This window comes from Gopherus evgoodei, chromosome 8, assembly GCF_007399415.2.
Source record: "Gopherus evgoodei ecotype Sinaloan lineage chromosome 8, rGopEvg1_v1.p, whole genome shotgun sequence".
NCBI lineage: Eukaryota > Metazoa > Chordata > Testudines > Testudinidae > Gopherus > Gopherus evgoodei.
In genome coordinates this window covers 33,422,884-33,447,248 of record NC_044329.1, presented here as the reverse complement: position 1 = coordinate 33,447,248, position 24,365 = coordinate 33,422,884, and the positions used below count along the sequence as shown (strand labels likewise).

The 24,365-nt window shown below is 42.1% G+C and overlaps 1 protein-coding gene across 1 annotated transcript in view; it reads right to left on the bottom strand.

The window, feature by feature from the left end:
• The window catches only part of FGF18 (fibroblast growth factor 18), a 110,769-nt gene that overhangs the window by 31,465 nt on the left and 54,939 nt on the right, over positions 1-24,365 (bottom strand). The gene's annotated exons all lie outside the window — the stretch shown is intronic.

Below are 24,365 nucleotides of genomic sequence, written 5' to 3'. Positions count from 1 at the left end.
TGCATCCCCTGGAGCCCACCAGCTACCACTGTGAAAATCCTGTGGGACAGAGTCTAGAACCCTGTCTGTGATAGGGTGGGCATTTAATGCCTTACACAATCTAACCCGGTCACCATGTTGAAGTGCAGAGTTTCCCTGGCCCTGCCTCCATGGTGGAGGATATTTTATGTCTCTGTGCAGTCCTAAGTTAATGCCACTTGCCATGTCACAAGTTTTTTGTCAGAGATGGGCCAAAGTTGGCATCCAGGCCTGCAACCCATAGCTACAACCACCCCCACAATGGGGATGCATTTGGATCTAGAATTTCATTTTGTTTCATTACAGAGTTAGGGGTCAACTGCAACATTCAAATCAAGACCAAGGTTAAAGCCAAATCATCCTCCCATAAAGTTTGGGGTGTTCAGATCCGGCTTTTTGGCCCAGGCCCATCTCTAGAGCTCAGAACAGAAAGCGGACATGATAGAAATATAACCTGAGAATGTCTAAATGTCAGTGCATGGAAACCCAGGCCCTGTACTGGAAATTCATACAAACTAAATCTTACCCTAAAAATACAGCTATGGCCAAACATTGAAGAATGTTTGATCTGTGCTACAGAAAGTCACATTCTTTTTGACCTTCATATTTCAGAACTGTAAAACCCTCTACGATCAAATATGTTCACTGTAAGGATTTACCAAGGGGATAGAAATACGAGTTTGTTTCATTTAAGCACATTAATATTTTTCCCACTTGTGAAGTCAGAATTTGGCTTTTTCAGCAGTGTAAATATCACAAAACTTTAACCCTCAATGGAGATTTCCTTCTGCAGCTCAGACAGAGATGTGATTTTTGGTATTTTTATTCTTACAGTTACCAAATGTTCAACAGATGCTTACATTTATTTAGATTCTTCATTGTTAAAAGGGTATCCCGTGAAATTAAACCTATATCAAGGCAGAGAGAAATTATTGTTTAAGTGTCTAACAGCAGATGGATGCAACATTTATGTGTATTATATATATTTCAGTGTCTAAGAAATGTACCAACCTACTTGATCACTGGGGCTGGTGGGTCAACCTACTGCTGATTATTTGGACCCTCCCTCAACTGAGGGGATGGGCACCAAAACCCACCCCATTTGGTCAGGGAGGGGCCAAGGAAACCAGAAATTGACATTGTGGGAGACAAAAAAAGAACAAATAAGGATAGGGGGGCAGGTCACAAGGTCAAAACAAGGGATTTAGAAGAGGACACCAGGCAGGGAACCCCCGATAATGCCCACTGCTCCAAGAAGGTGTCCAAGAAGTTAGTTTGGACATGCCTCAGAGGAACTCTGCCCAGATGAGTGAACAATTTAAGGGACCAGAAAATAGCGCACGTGGAAGCTCTGGAAACTGAAGTCCTCCATTTATCTACAGAACAGGGAAGGCACAGGCAACAACAATACAAGTTACCCCCACATTGACAGCATTCCTCAACCTTCTTCTGGAAGCACTGCCTCTGTGGGCTAGAGAGTAATTCATTCTCTGTGTCCATTCAGTTCTCAGAGCCTCTGTTAAAACTACTAAGTGTGATGCTGACCATCAGGTAACAACTCTCTGGTCACTTTGGTTTGAGAATTCAAAAGGGCAACCTAACAATGAAAAGACTTCATATCCCATTACCAGTTCCTTCAGTCACCTATTACCCCTCTGATGGCTTTAATTTTGGAGATAAGCAACCTGCACCTTTTTAATCCAACGGATTGTTTCACTAGGGCAGAACACAGACGTGAACGCAGCGTAGGTTAGAAAGCAGAGGACACACCATGTCACCTTCAAACGACAACATGTATGAGTAATATCCAGGCTGATTTTAATTTGAAAAATATCACCTTCAAAAGAGGCCGGTTCCCTGCTGTGAAAATTAAAACCATCTGGACAGAGTAATTTCCAATAATTAATCTAGCTCTCCTTTGACATGGCTACTAATTAAAATATGATACCCCCACTTTTTTGCCAAATAAAGAATTTAAATAAAGTTTAAAGATCTAGTAAAATAATGCAATAATTTTAGAAAAAATTGATACTTACCTTTCCTCCTACTCTCCCTGGGCTGCAGAAGGTTATGTCTGTGCCCTCACATCATCATGCACTAGTACCCAAAACAGAAACTGAGAGCAGCAGCCTTGACGGGAAAATATCAAGCGTGACATTTATACCAATAAAAACAGGCCCCCAACAAAACCCACAAAGGGGTTCTCAAATTCTAGAAGCAGTTATTTCAGCCAAGATTTTCAAAAGTGGATGCCTATAGTTCAACTCCTGAGTGTATATTTAGGACCCTAAATAAGAGGCCTGATTTTCAAAATTGCTGAGCACTCAGATGCTCTCCTTGAACGCATTGGGAGCTGACAGGTGCTCAGCACTTTCAAAAGTCAGGTCAGGCTTATTTAGGTGCCATATATGGACTTAGAAGCCTTACTTTAGGCACTCACTTTTGAAAATATTGGCCTTGTACTCCTCGGTTGTTAAAATGTTATTAGCTGAAATTAAACTTTTATCCAGGTGAGATACAAATTATTGTTTAGGAAGCTAACTGCAGGTGGATTTACAGTTGTGATTCTTTTTCATGCTTGAGTTTTTTAATTATTTCTATTATTTGTAGGGATCATGACACATGCTGGATTGACAACCCACCAAAGCTCTGTCCTGCTTCCAGAGAAATCAGTGGGAGTTTTGCCACCATGCAGACCAAGCACAGATAATTGCATAAACTTCTATATACTGCCTTGCCCGTGTGTCTCAATGATTCTCTACAGGCACCAGGCCAAATTTTGTTCTCAGTTACAATGATGTAACCTCATGGAAGTCAGTGGGGCTATTCCGGATTTCCCATGATATAACCAAGGGCAGAATTCGAGAGGCCAATTCAGTCTCGATGGTCTATTCCAGCCTTGATCTCTCTGCTGACACTACCAGTCACAATGATGGTTTCTGTGATATGGACATATATCCACCAGAACCAGGACTGATGTTACCAGCTCATTGCACATAGGCCAGACAAACAAGCATGAGACAGTAACAATTTTCAATCACCACAAACATTCAGTGAAATGCTTGAATGCAAGATTTCTTGAGATACTTCTTGGATAAAGTCTCTACGTCTCCACAAACAGGTGGAGGTAATTTGTAGGGGAATTTTTCCTAGATTTTCTGTGGGAATTAGTATGAGAGGTTTGTAGGTTTCTCCCCTGCTGTACTTTTCAGCTAGACGGCCCTGCATGACATATTGCTTTGAACCCAATTAATCTCTAGGTGCGCTGTAGGGAGATTGCAATCTTCATATTACTAAGCACTGCACTCCAGTCTGTACATCAGGTATTATTGTTTAAATTCTTTGACAGTTAGATACTCTGACATATTTTTTAAAAAAATTCTTTAGAAGGTAAAATCTTGTGCTACATGCTTTTCCCTTATTGGCCCATTTAACCTAAACCTTCCTGAGAACTCCCACTGGAAGAAAGTGGAATTCCTCACATGTCTAGGTGAAAAGGCTTATAATTATATATATGTATGTATGTTGAAAAGCTATCTTCCAGCTAAGAAAACATTAAGTCAGGGAGATATTTGAAGGTGGTAGAAAATATGCCAACTTATCTTTCAAATATTTCCCTTGAGTGGGAGGATGGGAACCAGAAAGGTAAAATGAAGACATAGGGGGCAACGGAAAAGGCCAAGGCTTGGCTTGCCTATATCATAAAACCTTAGGTTCTGTCCAGTTTCACTGAGGGAAGGCAAAGGAGATTCAGATAAGTTTAGCAATATACAGGGAAAGGGTGGTTGAAGCAGAGGTGAGGGGACTGGCTTCTTGCAAATATGTTTCTCATCAAGATCTGACTTTAAGCACCCACAAAGGATCTCAACCTGCTCACTGAAGTCAACAATTTTACTATTGACTTCAATGGGAATAAGATTACCACAAACCCAGATGTCTGAGGTTTGGGAAGGGACCATTATGACCATCTGTTCTGACCTCCTGTACATCAAAAGCCGGAGAACATCCCCCAAAAAATTCCTGGAGCAGATCTTTTAGAAAAACATCCAAACATCCACTTGGATTTAAAAAGTGCCAGTGATGGAGAATCCACCCTGACCCTTGGTAAATTGTTCCAATGACTAACTACTCTCACAGTTAAAAATATATGTTTTATTTTCAGTCTAAATTTGTCTCGTTTCAACTTCCAGCCACTGGATCATGTTATACTTTTCTCCATTAGATTGAAGGGGACCATCATTAAATATTTGCTCCCCATGTAGGTACTTACAGACTGTGATCAAGTCACCCCTTAACCTTGTCTTTGTTAAGCTAAATAGATTGAACTCCTTGAGTCTATTGCTGCAAGGCATTTTCCAATCCTTTAATCATTCTTGCAGCTCTTTTCTGAACCTTCTTCAATTTATCAGCATCCTACTTGAACTGTGGACACCAGAACTGAACGAAAGATGCCAGCCGTGGTTGCATAAGTACCAAATACAGAGGTAAAATAACCTCTCTACTCCTACTTGAGATTCTCCTGTTTCTGAAACCCAGGATTGCATTAGATGACAAATGTGGCTCCCTGACTTATGGACTCTAGAGCGCAACTTGAGCTTCAAGGTGGCTCTGAGTACCACCTGCTGCAATGTCCTTCAGAGGGCTGGCAGATTTGGCCAGAACGCAGGGATGCTGCAGCCATGCCTACTTTCCCTGGTCACAACCCCTGAATCAGGAGCCATGAGGAAGAGGAACATGGAGCCAGCTATGCAACCCAGAGATTCACACGCACGTCTTCAGCAGGCAGGTTAAACCGGCTTTACCAACAGAGTCCCTCATAGGGACCAGAATCTAACATCTGATCTCACATTTTTCTGGTTAGCATCTTGAATTATTACTAATTCAGTGAAACAATTTTTAGAGGAGAACACACAAAACCCTTTTCAGTTAATGAATGTAAATGATTTACGGATAAATTCAGGTTGAGGCTGTCTGACTTTGACCACAACTTCTGCAAGGGAGAGCAGCTTTCCAGTTCAGTTCATCTAAAGCAGAGAGTGAAGGTGGAGTGTGCTTTCCACAAACCTCATCTACCATGTCTAGCTCTCCCTTGTGACAGCTGTAGAAAATAAGATTTATTTTCTTGTAAGACTATATCTTCTGATGAAAAACCCAGGATTGCTAAGGAAGGATTCATATGTACATCCATGCTTAGAATAGTTGAAATCTGTTCAAACACAGTTTGCCCCAAGAAAAGTTGAATCTTATTACATGACCGCAACATACGATAGAATGACCCTGTCTCCACTTCACATTTATGACATAATGAAGAGGGAAGCATGCCAACATTATGTAAAGTCTGTGGGGTGCAATAAAACCTGCAGGCCCTGAACAAGTGAGAGAATCTATGCTGCGCACATATTGAAATCGTATTTGTATATTTGCATATTTCTCAAAATTTATCATCCCGGATGGTAAAGCCTATATGACCTGATTCTCACCTCACTTACTCCAGTACAAATCAGGAGTAACTCTGGTGAAGTCAATGGAGTGACTGGTGTAAAACTGCTACAAGTGAGAGAAGTACCAGGTGCATAGCCCTCGCCTATACCCATATTTAGCAATCTTAAATTATAAGATTAACACAGAGTATATGTTAAATTTGAAAACCAGGGGCAGATCCACTGGTTCATTCCTGCTGATTTGTGCCACTGCAGTGGTAAAAAGCAATCACAATGCACATCAGACTCCAAGATTTGGGCTGCTGTTATTTTTTATCATGACTTTACCCAATAATATACTGTCCATTTCTGTACCTGGGTGAATTTAAAGAGAGTGACCCTAAAATTCTGAATCAGATGTAGAATTCCTGAAAAAAAAGAGCCTGATGAGATTTCAATGAGATTTTCTTGTAGATGCCCTATGGAACCCATAATCCCAATGCAAAGTAAGAGGTTCAACTTTTTCATACTTTGTGTGGGAGTTTATCAAGTCAGAGCCCAATTCCGCACACACTGTCACACACAAGTAATGCATCTCATTGGCTTCAGTGGAGATCAGAGGCAGCAGCTCTCCCAGATGAATTAAACAGGTACCTTCCCTCTGAACAAGCCAATAAGAACTGTGCTAAGCTCATCTCAGGGAAAACCACTGACCATATTTTACAAGGACTTGTCTTCAAAGGGTCTCATCCAAAGGCAAGATGTTCTCTGGAGGAGTGTGTCAAGACATGCTATTATCTCTACCATGGGACTTTCCATTCTATTTTAATCAGGTTCTTATACCACCCTCTTCACCATAGTACTGGAGCACTTTGCAGTTGTGCAGTAAGTGCTATGATGAATATCTGTCACACCAGTATGTTCTTCAACCCCAAACATGTTCTCTCCTACTTGGGCTCAAACATAAAGGGACACAAGCACAAGAATGCAAATGTCAGCACCAAGGACATCAGAACATACTCAAGGGATGAACTTGACTTGTATCTCTACTAGATGTCAATGGTCTTAGACCAGGGATGCATCTGGCTCAGTGTTCCCTGAGAGAGCTGTCATCTCAGCCAAGCATGGGGATATGGAGAAGAGCTACACAATTACGGAACAACGATGTACACTTTTTCAGAACCACCCCCTCGGTCTTCCAAAAGATGACATAGATCTTCAAACGGATGATCTATCCCCACACCCATCCATTGAGCTATCACTATTCACCAGTGCTTCTGAAGAACTTAAACAGGATAGGCTAAAACCTGGAGCCCTTAATCAGGCCCTACTTGAGCAAAATTCTCATTAATTTAACCAAAGCAAGGATAGAATAATAACTAAGTAAGGCCCTTCAGATTTGGTCCAATTTTAAAAGTGATTTTTTGAGGATAATGCTCAAGCTATAAGCCACTTGCTACAAGCCTGATTGTCCACTGACTTGAGCCCCCAGACCCATTTACTCATGTGCAAAGTGAATGCAAAACATTGCCATTATGAGTGGATAGCCTGTTGCACCCATTTTGCACAGGTATACATGCATAATAATGGGGCCAGTAAGTAAAGAATCAGCCCTGCAACTCATGCAGGTGTTTTGTACCTAATTCACCATCAGCTAAAGTAAAAATATATCAGACAGGTGTCAAAATTCTAAACACACTTATTTCAGCAAGATCCAGTAGAATGGCAGTGAGGTGATAGGCCACACGCTGTAAAAATCTATTGGTGTGGCAAGTAGGGACAATCAATCTCTGGATTGAGCTTTAGCACCTCCAACTGTCCTGTGACTAAGAAGCAGGCCTGGAAAGTGAAACGTGAGATTTAGAAACTGAAATTCCTCCATCTCAACAGGGCATCGTGCTTCTCCACACACTACTCAAATGGACAGTATTTCTACAGAGGCAGGAAAACTGATTGAAAAGCAGTCAGCTTCAGAGTCTTGAAGTAGTGATGGATGAGTCTCAAAAGGTTCAGAAATCCTATTATGCTTGAATAAGCACTTAAAACTAATGTCCTTGCTCACGCACATGCCCATTGACTCAGTGAAGACCAGTAAATAAGGACCTTAAAATTTGGGCCCAAATGCTTGGTAGAACCTTATACAAGCTATTTGAACCTCTTGGGTTGGAAATCTCATTAGCACTTCTTGCTCCCCATAGGGGTAGAAAAATACCACGAGAGCAACATTCTTCTTGGTATTTTGGTTCTTTTGTTTCCAGTCCAAGCCGAGACCAAGAAATGCTGACGTACACAATAAACAAACCAAGAACAACAATTATGTAACCTTCATGAATCTTCTTCCTCAAAGTGATTTTAGTTCTGCCCAGTGATTCATGTCAGATCAGATTTTCTCTGAACCATGTTGCCTGTCTATCTTTGGAAGTTTGGTGGTTGGCTGCTCATCTCCAGCCATGAAGTAGGTGTGATGTTAGCACCATTATATCCTCTTACTGAGGAGTCACAAACACATAAATCTTTCAGCTTGCCAACACCACAATGGCTTTACATACTCCAAAAAGTAGACTGTCTAGTTCACACTGTTAATATAAATATATGGAGATATACCTATCTCATAGAACTGGAAGAGACCTTGAAAGGTCATCGAGTCCAGTCCCCTACCTTCACTAGCAGGACCAAGTACTGATTTTGCCCCAGATCCCTAAATGGCCCTCTCAAGGATAGAACTCACAACCTTGGGTTTAGCAAGCCAATACTCAAACCACTGAAAAATCTGTTGCATATTTAAAGTATTGGTTGGATTCATGCTACAAGCTGTGCCTGATATAAAAAGATGTTATTTTCTCTGTATGGTGAGCAGGTTTTATTACTCTGTACCCTCCAATAAAAGTTGAAATTATGATGATTAATTTTATGGATGGGAATATGTGTGTGTTTGTACATTTTCTTAAAAGGGCTCATTGTAACTTTTTTCCCCCACCAAGTGAGAAGTATGCTGAAAAGAAAGTTGCACTATGCTACTGTATCTTCAAACAGGATTCTTGTGGCTCTGGAACTCAGGGAAGAAAAGGCAGTAACATAATCTAATGCAGCCTGGGTTGAATGTGGGGAGGATTTTTTCACTTTTTAAAATTAAAAACAGCCTTTGTTGACAAATGGATGTGAAAGTAAACGAAAATATATTCGGCCTTGATCTTTAACCTTCACACTGCTGCTGTGTAAAGGATAATGTATTATAAGTGAAAGTGGCGAAGTGCTACATGCTACAGTAATCTTCAGACAAAAAATTATAACATACCCTCTGTTCATTTTGGGGATAAGGGCCTAAAAGGAAGAGCAAGGAGTTTTCCCTCTGCAGAGCCAGGGTCCATAAGGTCCATCTTCTCTAGGGACTTGCATAGTTTGGAACATTATGGGTATTTCCAGCTGAATCAAATTCTTATTTTAGTGGAAGCTGCTCTATTCTACTCACCTGGTAAAAATAAATTCTCTCTCAGTACACTAAAAACAGCAACAACAACAAAAACAGGCACCCAAACAACCTTAGCTCTGCCCTCTGGCACTATGCAATAACCATGCAATTACAATTAATGCATTTTTGCATCTGTGGTCCCACATTAGAGGACACTAATTTTTAAAGACATTATTTTGTTCATATTTTTGCCCAGTGGGGTCACTACAAGACAGTTATGATTGTTTGAGTGTCTTTTGATGAATTTTAACTGTACGGAAATTTTGAAGAATCTGTTACTTCATTACTGAGATCATCTGGGACAAAAAAAGTATGATACAGGATGCTAAATTTCTGAAAGGACCCCTTTTAAATCTAATTTTAACTCAATCTTATGGATTCTCAGCACATTAATTCAGTACTCAGATAATAAATGCTAAAATTTAGCAGAGGATATGCCATATTCTTTATACATAACAGAGTGTGAATCCCTGCCATTAAGTGAAAAAGTCAACCCATCTTTAATTATCAAGGCACGACCAATGTCTCTATAAAATTTAAAGGAATTCAGTGATCTCCAGGGTTCTTTCTTTGGGTTTAGATGCTGGACATTGATAGCACAATACCTGTGTATGTTGTTTTCTGTGTATCCTATCTATCCCAGAGAAGGGCCAAGGCCACCAAAACCAGAGATCTGCCTTCACCTCTGAACTTCCATGACATTCTAGGTGGCGGGGTGGGGATTGGATAAGGGTTTTGATTTGGGCTCAGCTCTACTTGACACCTGTAGGTGAAGGATTTTTCAAGAAAGGCCCAAATTCTGCCCTGATTTACACACCATGTGACCCAGCTGAAGCCAATTCATTGCATGGGCAGCAAGTTAGAGCAAAATGTGGCCCTTTCATTTGACTAAATATTGATGTTTTATTATTTTTTATGCTTCTTGATCTTTTGCTAGGCAAAAGTTTGGTGCTAAGGTGACCTTTTGGAGGTTGCAAGTGAACTTAAATGAGTCCTCGTAGAGGGAATTATCCTCTAAGCAAGGGAAGACACAGTAACGGGAGACAGGGTGTGAGAAGCTAGCAATGCCGAGGCCCACGCTATGCTGTCTTTCCATGGATAAACAGTTCTTTCAGACTCCAGGGCTCTCAACCCAGAACCTTTCACCAGCAGATAATTCACTTTAAAAAGCAACTTCAGAAATACATGCCTTCTCCAGCACTCATTGCTGTACTGGCCCAGAGCAGGTCTCTCCTCCTTTATTGTGCCACCTCATTATCCCCGGTTATTTTATCCCCTGTTGTGATCTTTAAGCAGAGAGGAGTGGAGATACCCTCAGCAGCTGAAATGAGGCTGAGGCTACCAGTGTAAAAATATCTCTGTAACAGATGTGTGAGTGCACTGTGGGGCGAAATGCATTATAGACAGAGTCGTGATCACATTTTCACCTGCTCATATTGTGCACATCTGGGGCCCACTGGCAAACAGTGTGGCTGCAGCGTGGGAGGTTCTCTGCTCCAGAACTCCCCTCATGCCTTTCAGCTCACCTCTGTGTGTCTCTTTCCCACCCCAAGGAGGTTTTATAAATAGGCGAGTTGTATTTTAAAAATGCAGCCCTGACAGCCAAATCTTTGACCTAGTTTGCAATTCCAAGGAGCAGGGCTGTTCACTGGACTTCTCCACAAGAGCAGGGGGAAGGAATCCTCCTTCCAAGCCATGCAACAGCAGTAGAGACACTTCACAACTGCTATTGCTGCTGGTGACTGGTGACTTCTGCAGGGTCAAATGATTGGTGATTTTCACAGCTATAGATCTTCCCTAATGCACCCCCATGATGGAGTCTATGGTGAGTAGGTGGACCACCTGCACTTAACTGTCCTCACATCCCACTCTGCCTTTAACACAATGGAACTGCACAGGTTCAACTGGGTCATGATCTTCTGAACCTGCAGAGGATGGAGCAACAGTGAGTCCTTATAGAATAAGTCTGTATATTTTTAATGCATTCCTCTAGGAACCCTACATGGTTTACAGAGTATCTACATCAAAATCACTTTAGCCAATGCTGAAATGAAATTGTTTCTGGGGATGGAACACAGCAGGCAATCTATGTCAACAGCACTATACAAGAGCTTTTGTAGGGGGAGTGAAGAATAACTTCACCACCTCAAAGTTCAGGGGAAGCAGATGAACCAGTTAATTAGAAAGAAGAAGCAACCACAACCTTCACTATGGGCTCCTGAAGAGGAGACTGGGATGCTGAAAGAAGAGTGAACTGGCCATCAGTTCATCCTAAATCAGTAGAAGACTCACCAAAGAGAGAGAGCAGCAGACCACCAGGCCTCTCGCTTCTCCAAGAAAGATTTTTAGTGAGCAATGAGCGAAGGTTGTTTGGGGGTGGGGTTGGCATGGAGACAGAAGGGAGAGTTATAACTGGAGACTCGAGGTTTCAGAGAATTTTTGGGGTGTTTATCACAATCCCTCAGACCTGGTGTTCTGCTTCAGGCCTCCTCCCATTTGAAGAGTTAAAATTCATCCCCAAATGTGCAAGGATGAACAGGAGACAGAAAGACAGGATGCCAGTGAATGAGAACAGTGGGTGGCCAAACCCCTGCTGCTAGTGTGCTCTGTATACAACAGGCACAGCCAAGTGTGTCTGGCAATTTCTCCTTCTTGGCAACAGACAATTATTTCACTCTAGGTGTATGAATTGTGCATTCCCAGGGCCATTCTCAAGGCGAGTCAACCAGCCATGTCCGCTAACAAAAACCACTCTCCGTGACACGTCGCTCTCCTTGCTCTCATCTCCTCACCAGGTTTTTCAATGTTGTCCTTCCTGCTGTGGCATTTGCAGCTCTCAAAGCAGCAGGTCAAACATCCTCAAATCCCATCTTCCGCAATTCCCTCAAGTTTCCACAGCTTCTTTGCCATTTTCCTACTGGACTTCCAAGTGCAAGCAGTATTTATTGGGTAGCAAAATGACCCTTTGGCACTGGTGGTCTAGAGTGCTTGACGTTAAGTGCTGCTAATGCTTTTTGCATTAGTGCTTCGGGGCAGGAAATCTCAACTTCCAGTGCCAAGGGGTTAATTATAATTTATATAGCAAGATCCTAGGCTGAGGATTTTTTCGGCTAATTAAAAAGTACAATTACCTCTGAGAATCAAAGGGACTTTGGTACCCAGCTTATAGAAATGGCTTATGAGCATTTAATACACAAGAACATCTAGGCTTTTCACTTGCTCAGTCTCCAATTTAGAAATGAAAGAAAAGAACATCTTATTCCCAGGTTTTTCCATTCTGATGTACTGGGGATGTCTTGTGAAAGCTATTGCAATATAGTAACATTCTGTATTGGTACTTTAGAGGACCTCATAATAATGCTTTGTACAGACACATCCCCTGTCATTCAAGGATCTTAGCATGTTTTCTGTGTGTTAATTAATGAAATCTCATAACAACCCTCGAGTAAAGAACAAGTCAACCAACTTGGCCAAGGTCGGACTGCAAATTTTTCCCTTATTCCTCCCGCTAGATGGATACTTTTTACTATATTATCAGTAAACAAAGGACAATGGACAATGAATACAGTTACCAAGCACTGTATAATGTGGGGATTCAGAAGAGCAACTTGGGGAAGTGAACTTTCAGCAAACGTATGTTTATTTGCCTGTGTTTCCCATGTTCTGTTTGATAGGACAATATAACCATATGGGACCCATTTCCAAGAGGCCTTGGTGACTGTGCCTGGAGATTTTAGATGGGCACACTGGGTAGTTAGATATACTATCACCTACTTTTCAGATACAAATGCCCATCTGTACACACAAAGAGGTTCATTTCCAAACCTCCACCATTGCACAAGCAAGTTTTGGGTATGTGAATCTTGAAGCCCCTAACCCCCAACTGACTCCTCAGCGCATGAAATCTCTCAAGGCATATGCTGTTCAGTCCAGCAAAGCAGCACAGCTTTGGGCAGGCTCACACTTTTTTTTCTTTTTATTAAGAGCTATTCAATCACCTCTCATAATCTCTCTCTGTTGGCTGCTTTCCTGTATGTTTGTGCAAGGGCTACAGCCAACCCTGCTCTCTTTTCCCCATAACTATTGGAGGTGTTTGCAAAGGAATCAGGTTGATGTCACTGAATATTCTGAAGTATGAAAAAAAGTTTAGTTTGAGGCTAAAAACAAAGATTCTGTGGGACCCTTAAAGCGCTCCTCTTGGGAGTCACTATAGTTAAATACATAACACAGGTTGTAATCTCAGCTCAACTTGGCTCACACTATCTGAATACGTATTCCATCATTCATTATTTTTTAGGGAGGTGGAGGGCTATTTCGCTCTGGGAAATTAAGCACTACAGTTGGAAACCGATATATAATTGTCAGCAGACCACATAGGCTGCAGGCAGTCACAATGCAGGCTGTCTTACACTTTCATATCAGCGACCTTCACCCTGACCTAAAAGGTAGTTCAAATGTGCATTTGAGCGCTGACAATGCAGACTACTCATTTTTCTGAATGAGACAGGATAGGTTTTGGAGCTGATTTGAACTGCTGTCCACTTGGACTGGAACTGAGGCATGTGGTGCAATTAGAAACTTCATGTGCTAGTACCAACAGGGGTCCTCAGGATGGGGAAGCTTGACTATCACAAACCCTCTACCAACACCCTGACTCAACCTGCACTGTTTACTTGGCTATTCTTTGATCTGTGTCCCATGCTGAAATCAGCAAACTTATGCATGTCACTGTTGCCATAGAGTTGGGGAAAGTAGCAAAAACATAACATGTATAAGGCATTATTGTTGGGGAGATAACATAGGGAAGGACTCAGTTCAGTTAGACCTGTAGATTAATATACCTCATCTCAAAGAGAGTCTAAGGAGAATTTGAAACTGACATTCGAGAGTTTGTGACTTTAAAAAAATGCCCCTGCTCTTTAAGTCTAAATGTTTGGTTGACCAAAACCTTCACTTAATGGTCTGTTGCAATATTGTAGTCCAAGATGTATTTCCATTCTTGTAAACCACTCCCTCTCAATAGGCTGTTGTCAAGGAACAAGCATGTTGATTTAAAGAAACTTCTCATGGCAAAGATCTACCAAGAAGCCATATGATTCTTTAACAAATACAGTGCTAGCTGTATTTTCACACTGTACCACAGGAGGTAAAAATAGGATACTTGGTTTAATTGCAGGATACTAAGTGCAAATTAGGAAGGCTTTCCCATTTAAAGGCAGAGAATCTCAGGGGGAGTTTAATAAGACCAGAGAGGTACTCCTTAGAGAGTTTGTTATTGTATACAGGAAGGGGATAATCAAAGGAGAGAGAGGAAAATATACAAGATCTACCATATGGCTGCTATTGAGGCTCCACTGAAGGGAAAAATAAAGATTGCAGCAGGTTTGCATCCTCCTGATCAGTAAATCTGCAGGATCTTTCTTAACACCAGGTGTTATAATGAGCACTGGTGCAGAAGACAAATTAATAGCTTGAAAAGGAGCCTGGCATGGCCCTGGAAAAAGCAAAATGGGAATTACAAAATGTCATTCATGTTCATGGCTCAACCCGCTAACCTGCAGTGGGGCTCAGTGGATGGAACCGCTAAATGTTATTCTAGTCCCAACATGTGTCATATTTAACTAACAATGTGGCAGAGAGAGAGGAAGGAAAGGTAGCTCCAGAGTATTCCAGTGTTACTTTTCCTCACAACTTGACATTTATTGAGAAAGAACCCAAAGCTCCAAAGCACAGATACAATACAAACGCTGACACTGAAATTCACAGCCCTGCTTCATTTCCAACAGGGAAAATATCATACTGACCGCAGTCTGTTTAGGTCAAACAAAATCAATAGCCTTTCTCTAGTCTGTCTCTAAGGTAAGCCTCTTTCAAAGACATCCGAGAAAATGGATCAGCTTTTGTTGTTGTTGTTGAGTGAGGCTTTTCTTAGTTACCAAACATTCATATGAATATAGGAGATTCCTTCCTCCCCCTGCGTGCTGATAAGATTGTAGCGCTGTCATAATATCCCATCTTTTTATTACACAGTGGATGGGGTTTGCAATTCTTGGGGAGGAAGCCAGGCTGGAAACTGCTTAGCACTTGGTAAGAGGGAGGGGGGAAATAAATCAATGAATCTGATTGATCAGGGGTTATATTTAAAGCCAGTCGTCAATTAGTTTAACACAGGTTGCAGCTAAAGAGCACAGCAATTTAGCCCCAGGAGCCGAAATTTGCTGTCTCCCCTCAGTCTCTTCCTGCTGAGAGACTGAGAGACAGATATCGGTTTTAGCTGGGTCAAACTGCAAGAAGATGGTTTGTAGCTCAAAGTCACATTTGCAAAGTTAGCTCTGAGAGAGCAGAATCAATAGGAGACAGAGCAGAAATTCTAAGGCAACCCAGAGAGTTTGGGGAGGAATCTTAAGAGTTTCAATCAGGCCAAGAAATGTCTATCACCGAAAGGGCCATGTAAAAGAGTTAAGTCCTTGAGGAATGAATGAAGATTATAAAGCATCAGTCACTGTGCCTGTGGGTAAAATATGCCTCTCTAATCCACCTTGCTGACCTTTTATCCCTACTGGTCTATACTACAGACTATATGCTCATTTTCCATGAAGAGCTTCCACCGACTTGAATGCACACACCATGCTCAGGCAAAAGGCAAAATGTTCAGCAGAGATGTGCAGAAAGTGGAGAATTTTCCCTTTTTTCCTCTATTTTTACAAAATACACAATCGGTAGGAAGTTACAAACCAGTGCAAAAAAAACAGATCAACATAGTGGTGCTACTAGTGGCCCCAATTAAGTCAGCCAAAGTTTCACCATTGACTTCAGTGGGAGCAGGAACAGTATTGCTGACAATTTATGACAATAGAATCCTAGGCTTATAGTAGTCAGAAGTGGAAAACAGACACTGGATCACGGTGGTTAAAAGGGGAATGGGAGTCCTCAGCCTTATTTCCAGCTCTGCCAATAACTATGAAGCACCAATACCACAGGAATAGAGGGGGCACAGCAGCAGTCGGGATCAAACCTGGGACCTCTCAATCTTAACACATGAACCTCTGCTGCCTAAGCTAAAAGATTCCCCTCTGTTAGATCAGGCTGTAGCAGGCTCATCAAACTCTAGTTGGCCTAGTCACCACTAGAGGGAGCAAAGCATCACCCTGAGGCAGTATGGCCACAACTGTATGACTGTGTCTTGTCTACACAAGAAAGTTGCTGCTCCTTTGTATTGGTTAAAGAGTGCTATATTGATTTAGCTTAAGTCTATTCCTTCCCAACATTTTCATGCAGACACTTCTCCTGTTGGATCTCAGTCTATAGCCATCAGTAAAATGGGATACTGATACCTACGTACATAGCTCTCGGTATGGGTGCATGCAGGTATTCTTATAGATCAGCATACACTGATATGCTACACTAACTGTTTTACAGTCAAGGAAGGTGACTAAGTCCCTTCCTTCTACAGCTTGCAGTCTAAATTAGGTTTGCAATTGTTTTCTTCAAGTATCGGTTTATGATTTTCGCGTTCTATGCTTCCGGGGGCTACGTGTGGACCAAGAGAACATGAGAGCTGACCTTCTCATGGTATTGCATTTCCTAGTTGGTGGAAATATCTAAGACCAGAAACTCATTATTTCAACCTCTGAGGAAAAATATAGTCCAGAAAGAACAAACGCATATAAACAAGATTTTCATATTTATTGGGAGGCCTCTGAAGCCTGAACACAGCCCTACCTACCTCACAAGATGTTGCGAGACCTCACAGATTTCTCATTCGGGGCTAGTCTACACTACAAGTGGTACAGTTGTAGCACATCTGGTGAAGACACTCTATGCTGATAGGAGAGAGCTCTTTCCTATCGGCACAACGAAACCACCTCTGTGAGAGGCAGCAGCTAGGTCAGCGGGAGAAGCTCTCCCACTGATATAATGCTGTCCACACTGGCACTTAGGTCAGTGTAACTTATGTCGTTCAGGGAGGTGGCTTATTCACACCCGTGAGTGACATCGGTTATACCGACATAAGTGGTAGTGTGTACAGCCCTCACTGCAAAGGGCTTTAAGATGAAAGAAGAGATTCAAGGTTAGATGGAGAAGCAACAAGGTGGACAGTGCTGGGTGGTGAGTGGCACTTGCTTAGGAAAACCTCTCCAGAGAAGCTCCTACAGACCTTCTGCCACAGCTTAAAACTGTTTCCTCCAAGTAGAGCCCACAGGGAGGAGCTGATGAAGTCTTGCTTTGGGGGAAAGGCACCTCTGGTAATAAAAAAAAAAAGACAAACCAAAATCCCAGACAATATCAACAAAACAGTTCATAAATTGGCATCAGCTCCTTAGAGCTTGAAGTCAACAGAGCTACTCATGTGAGCAAAAGCAGCAGGCTTGGGCCCTATGCTAGAACAAGTTCTATTTAAGTACAAGCTAAAGATTTCCATTCCAGAGGCCGAGGACAGCGGTCTACAGCGGGAGCGCTTGGCCAGTACTCTATACTAGTATACAGGTATACAATACCGGCAAAGTACTCTCAGTGAGGACACAAGAAATGCCTTCTTATACCAGCAAAACTGCATTTTTTGCTGGCATAGGTTATCCCGTCACCGACAATCAACATAAACCATCCTGGCAAAAACTCAGTTTGCCGTAACTGCATCTACCTGGGGAACTTTTGCCAACACAGCTATGTCGGTCAGAGATCACACCCTGTGCCACCGTGACTTGGCCAGATTTCCTAATAAAATGCCATAAAACTACTGAGCAAGATTTCGAGGCCAGAAAATGAACATTTTCCCACTACAGAGGCTTATAAACAGACTGTATTAGTTTATTTGTTGACAAGTAATGGCAAAGCTTTTAGTGCTTCAGGGTGACAAGTATAACATACAAGGCAGGCAACTAGAGAAATAAGCACAATTACCTCCCAGTGCCATGCCCCTCTCCCAGTTGGATTGATTTTCCTAGGGGCTACAAGGCTTTTAGATTTCATTGTCGGTATCCCCAAATTAATAGGTGTAAAATCAATATGTTTTTGGCTAGCTGCCTGCTAACGGGTCACCAGTGAAAATGTAACCTGTAAAAATCAATTAAAAATGTAGATGGAGAAGCAAATAAAATAAAGGCAACCCTGATCAGATGTCACTGGGCGACTAAAAGCCAGCACTAAATCACAGCAACCCCACTACAATGAGTTATACCACAGGTCAAAATGTAATAGTGTTACTTTGCTTCCCATGGCTAAAATGGTCTGAAATGCAAGGTCTTATTGAAGGTGTAAGATACAAGAAGTATCACTGCTATCAGGCACTCAGGGCCTGACTCTTCTCTCACCCACATGGATGTAAATCAGGAGCTGCACCACTGAAGTCAAAGAAGTTTCACTGGTGGAGGTCGAGGAGAACCAGACCTCAGTTGTGATAAAAAGTGCATCCAAAGGCCTTTAACTCGCACATGCTCCTCTTTGGAGCTGCCACACCACTGTTACTGTTAGAACTATGGTTTCATAGGCAAAGAAAGCTTGGGCGAGAGTCTCATCTGGTGTAAACTGGTACAGATCCACTGGAGTCAATGGAACCAGGCCGATCACACTAGCTGAGGATCTGACTGACTGCCTATAGGTGGGTACATTGTTTTAAACTAAGAATTAAAAATGCCTCTGAATTGCTTCATAATTCATCACAACTATTTTGAAACCCTTTTCTTTAAGTAAGTGGAGGTCTGGGTTGCAGTGTAGATTGCGGTAAATGGAATCTTTTGGAACATTTCCCAAACTCTGTGTATAGACAGTACAAGACCAGTATATCAGTGTCTGCTGTTTTGTGACTCATGGCAATATACCCCCTCACACCCGTATTTCAGGAGTGAGAACCACAGCACAATATAGGTCTCACAATGCCACTGGTGCACAAGCAAACGCACTGCCAAGAAGGAAGGCTTTTTTATATCTTGATATCATTCCTAACCCTTATCTGTGCATGTTCCAGTGCTACACTTAGCCATTCCCCCTGCTTTGCCGTGCTCAGGGTTCCTCACCTACTCTCCAATCTTCAATAGGATCACAGGCAGGTCTGGCTGATTCTCACCTGCTCCTTCAGCTTCCCCACCCTAACTCTTCTCCAGCTGCTGCCGATTTTCTCTCCCATCATTCCTGAAAGCCATTAAAGACAAAACAAAACACAACCATGCCATCTTGAAGCCTGGATCCCAAGTTTATTCACCTCCCATTTGCTATATCATTGGCCATACATCTAAGCCAATTTCCTGTCTAGATCAACCCACAATATTGATCCACAACTTTGGGGGCCCAACATCCCTTCCACCTCCTTTGCCCAATCCCAGTTCTAAGATCAAGAACAGACACCGCTGGACAGGTGACAAAGAACTAAAGAGGCTGTAGGATGATGCACCACCCGGTCCCATCCCCTTTCAGCCAAAACAACTCCCAGTCAGTTGTGATGTACTGAGAATTGCTTCCTGAAAGAAGATCCTGAGGCTGACACAGCTGAGCTCATTACAATTACAGGGAGGTAGGGCTGCATTACAATATGTATGTGTCCATAGCATAGACCCTCTTTTTATTAGAGAGGTAAGAGTACCCCTATTTTCTGGCAGCTGGGAATGCAGAGGAGCAGAAAGTTTTGTTGAACTAATTCCAGTCTCCTAGTTGCAAAGGATACCGGGAGAAGGTTAGTGCAATACTCAGCCATTCTGCAAACTAAGTCGCACCATCCTCTAATGCATTATGTGAGGATTCTGCTTAGTTACATACTGTAGTACAGAGTATCTATTAGTCACGTATCAGGCACCTAACTCCCATTGATTTCAATGGAGTTAGACACCTAAATGCCTTTGAGGATCTGGGCCATAGTGTACACAGAGTAGAGACCCATTTGCAACAGAGCTGGGAGCATTCAGTTAGAGACAAGTTCAGAGGTTCCCAGCTTGTGTGTCAGGATCAAAGCACACACTGTCTAGTGCAAGAGTTTTGAAAACACATTATGGCTGGAGCGTATTTTCCCCCTACAGCTGACGTAGATCATTAGATGGATGTTCCCACAGAGCAAGCCGCAGACCATGCTATCATCTCCTTCCATCCCTCAGACCCTCTTCATGTGCCACAAGAAACGAATGTTCGTTCTCTAGGCCCTTTTAGCCCCTTTGTTTCTGATTTGTCTTCTATGTCTTGGGAACTCTTTGGAGACTGCAGACACCCTACATGTGTCCTCCTTGGCAGGCAGTCTGGAAAATGCCAGCATTGGACGGACGTGAAGTTAGCAGTTGCTGAATGCTTATAGACAATCTTTAGGTCAAACCACAGATAGTCATGGGGAGGGGCGCGGAGGGGATATTTTCAACTCCCGTTTTGGATTCTTCCAAATTTCTAAGAAATACACATTGGTTATTCCTCCCCTTAAGAGACACAGTGAATGACTTCATGCTTTTTACCTTTCCGCCTAGGTAAATCTGTTTTGCAGTTCCAAGAGGGGAAAGTATTCTTTTAACTTCCTGTCCCAAACTGCTGTGCATGTTAAAATATTTGCTGAGGTTGCTGTAGAGATTCCCACATTAAATGCTGTGAGATTCTATGGAATAAAAGGCACTATAAGACATTATTACTATCATGGCCTAAAAACAGGACTGATCTTTCAGCATCAGAAACAGCAAATACCTAGTTCTACCTAAACTATGGCACGTCCCCCATTGCCAGAGTATTTGACTACCTCATAATTTTTATATTTATCTTCACAATGAGGATAACTGTACAGATGGGGAATTGAGACACAGGAGGAGTAAGTGACTTGCCCAAGATCACACATTAAGTCTGTTTCAAAGCTGGGAATTAAACTCAGGACTCTTGGATCCCACATACCATCTTAGCCACTGCTCATCCATTCACTCTTAAAACATGAAAATTTGTTTCCATGAAAAATGTTGGAATTTCAAAGTTATTTTCATTTCAAAAGGATTTGAAACACTTTTTCATTTTTTAAAAAGTTGAGCAAAATTGTATGGGAATTTTTTTATTGCAGCCATTATCCAAATAATCAATGACATTTTTCATTCACCGAAGACCAGGTTTCCAGTAAAAGGAATATTTCAATAACCTGTTAGGTAATATTTTTGATAAAAAATCTCCCCGCCCTGTCTTTTTTCTAAAAAGAGGCACTAAAAGTTTCATAAAAATAAAAAATGTTGACATCAATCATTTATTTAGAAAAAAATCATTTTTGGAAGAAAAGGCCATTTTGGGGCTAAAACCTTCTCATTCCACAAATGTTGGCCAGCTCTATTTTCAGGGCACGTTTAGCCATGTCCCAGCAATTACAAGAACCTACTTCAATTCTGCACTGTCTCAAATGATTTAGCATAAAGAAAAATCACTCAGATACCACAGTTCTAGGCTTGATATAAATACCTAGGTAGAAGACTCACCAGAACTCAATAAACAAGACTTAAGTGCTCTCTGCCTTTATACTGGAGAATACTCTTCTGTGTTCCTAAAAATACCAAAACTTAAAACAATGAAAAAGATTGTCGCCAAGATTTTGGAGGCTCCCATTAATTGACTGACACTGTACATCTCTTGCATAAAATGATAAAGTCACTTTTGTACCAAAACACATGGTATCTACCAAGACCTTCGCTCAGAATCAGCAAAAAGAGAAAGAACCCTAATTTTGTTTCTCTGACGTTTCACCACAGCTAGGGAAGAACATGTAGAAAGGCAGCTTCACAAGCTGTGTGGAAGGAAAGCTTAAACACAGGAAAGCAGGAACAGATAATATTATATTGCCTTGTCTTCAGGGTCTGGCATTCACATTTTCATAAAGTGCCTAGAAAGATAAATCACTATACTAATAATATTTGTATTGATTATCTAAACTGGAGTAGCAATTGACTCCATTGTCTCACTTCCTCTTAAATTGCTCACAGATGGGATCCTATTTCCTATTCTACATTTCTAATGGGAACACTTAAATCACAGTATAGAATTATACCACCCCCACCCCACCCCCACACAGAGTTAACCAACAGGAAAACCCTTTAATAACTTGTATGAAAATAAATATCTTTCATTGGCACTCCCCATGTTAAAACTTTACAGGCCAAATTCTATGGGAGGGGGGTTCTCTAAACACTGCACTTTCACTATTTGGGGGGACCTAATATATCTGTAGGCATAAAGGCTACATTTTCAAAAGTGACTAGTGATTTTGTGTGCTTCCATTTTGGCTATCCAACTAAAGATGCCTTAAAAGGAGACTGATTTTCAGAAAGTGCTCAGCACCCCCACTTTGAGAAGCAGGACTGTTTAAGGTTCTCGGGGTGAGCTCAGAAGTGAGGAACCCACTTTTGGGCTGGGGGGGAGGGGAAATCAAGGCTCACATCTACATTTGCACACAAAACAGGTGGACTGCATCTGGGTGGTCAGATATGGAATTAACCATTGTTCACTCATTATATGCTAGACTTTGGAATCACGAACATTTTGGATGTATGTGCAAGAGCCTGCTGAAAATTCACTGGCTGAAACAGATTTTCATAGCCTTGGTTTTGTTTTTTTATTCCTCATCTTTCTTGAGCAGAGCTCCCACCACAAATCCAGATCACAGCAACACATGCATACACCTGCATACACATGCCCCTTAAATGTACAGATGGCTCAACTAAGACAATTACAATATATTTCAAATGGTTGCTGAACCTTCCAGAATAGAATTTAAGGTGACTATCACCCAGCTCTCTCATAGCCCACAGAACCCTGGGAGGCTTAGCTACAGAGTTACTATTAGTGGTTCAACACAGCAGCCAGTCTGCTCACAATGTTTCTAATTCATCCAGCTGCTCTGTCACTCCTGGCGTACCCTTGCCTGCTTTCAAAGGAAAACTTTGCCACTGGACGCCTGCTCCACCCAAATTAGAAGGGGAGACAATCACACACAGAGAATGAGAAGGAGATGTTAGGGGGTAAGGGGGGAGACAACACAGCAGCTGGACAGCGAAGGCGTCCCTGGCTTAGCCCAATCACATAGCCCTGTATGACTGTACAGCTGCCATGGTGAGTGATCGTCGCTACACTGAGGTCAGCTCTGCCCCCAGGCCAAGTAAGTGAAAATAAATGATTTAGAAGATAAAAGGTCTTTTTGATATATTTTTTGTCTTGTTGTCGTGTCAAAACTGTAACAGCAAGAGACTGGGGGCAGCAATACGTAGTTTAAATAGGAAACAGCCATCCTGATGTTTTGACTGAATAAATTACAAAGCAAATCACAATTCATTCAGAGTATCTGAGGATCTGTACTGTGATAGACAGGTCCTTTTACATATACCTGGGGAAAAAAGCAGATTCTAAATGTCATGCTTGTAACTGATGCTTGTGGAAAGATGTCTATGTTTAACTAGCCACAGTAACTGCTTGGGATATCTCCCCTTGCTTACAGGTAAACACTTGTACTCTGTGCCTTCCGGTCACTGAAAGGGGGTTTGTTTTCCTTCCTCCCCTTCCCAAGGGAACCACTCTCAGTACAAACTACGGTAGGAAGGGAAAGGGTTAATGAGTTTTCCCAAGGCAACTTGCCTTTAAGGTGCCAGGGATACGGAGGGGAGGGAATGACTTGCTAGACATGGAACAATGGCCCTGGTATTTTGCATTGTTTCCAGGCTTTGAGAGAGAACAAATGGGAGTCATTAGTGAAATGAGTTGAGAGAGTTCTAGGCTAGCTGTCAGCCTGCTAAGCCCAAAGAACTGCTACATTAGCTGGGTAATTTCAGAAAACACAGGCTGGCTGAAACCTAAGAAGGAATTCAGCAATTACAAAGATGCTATTTTACTATACTACTACTTTCCGCATCCTTCCCACCCCCCACCACTGAGCCCACCTACTCCACAAATGAAGTCTCCAGCAGGGAAGGATTGTGTCTGAGGTCTATACTGCTATAAAATGCTCTACATTAGCTTGTACATCGGCACCAACTGGAAGCTCAAGCTAGTACTGAATGCAGTGATCACAGCTGAGTGGTCCATCACACAGGGGATATAGCACCAATACTCAGAGTTGCTCTGGCTCCCCATAAGTTTCCAGGTGGTATACCAGTGCCAGATTTAACCTTTAAGGTTCAAGACCTGACTACTGGAGAGACTGACTCTCTACCTGGGTCATAATGCCATAACTGATGTGAATGGAGACACTGGAGATGATCCTCCTTGATAAGCAGGGGGAGCTACTGATACAGGGTGTTCTCCTTGTCTCTGGAATTTGCTTCCCGCAGGATCTGCCAGGGCCCAGACTTGTTAATATTCTGTGAACAATGTATTGCCCATCTTTTCTCACAGGCAACTAGGGCTTGATCCAAAACCCAAGGAGGTCAGTAAGAGTCTTTCAATTGACTTTAAAGGGCTTGGGATCAGGTCCTCAGAGAAACTGGAAGTCTAAAGGTGAAGGGCTTGGAAACTGAAAGAGAGTTTAGGATGGGGGG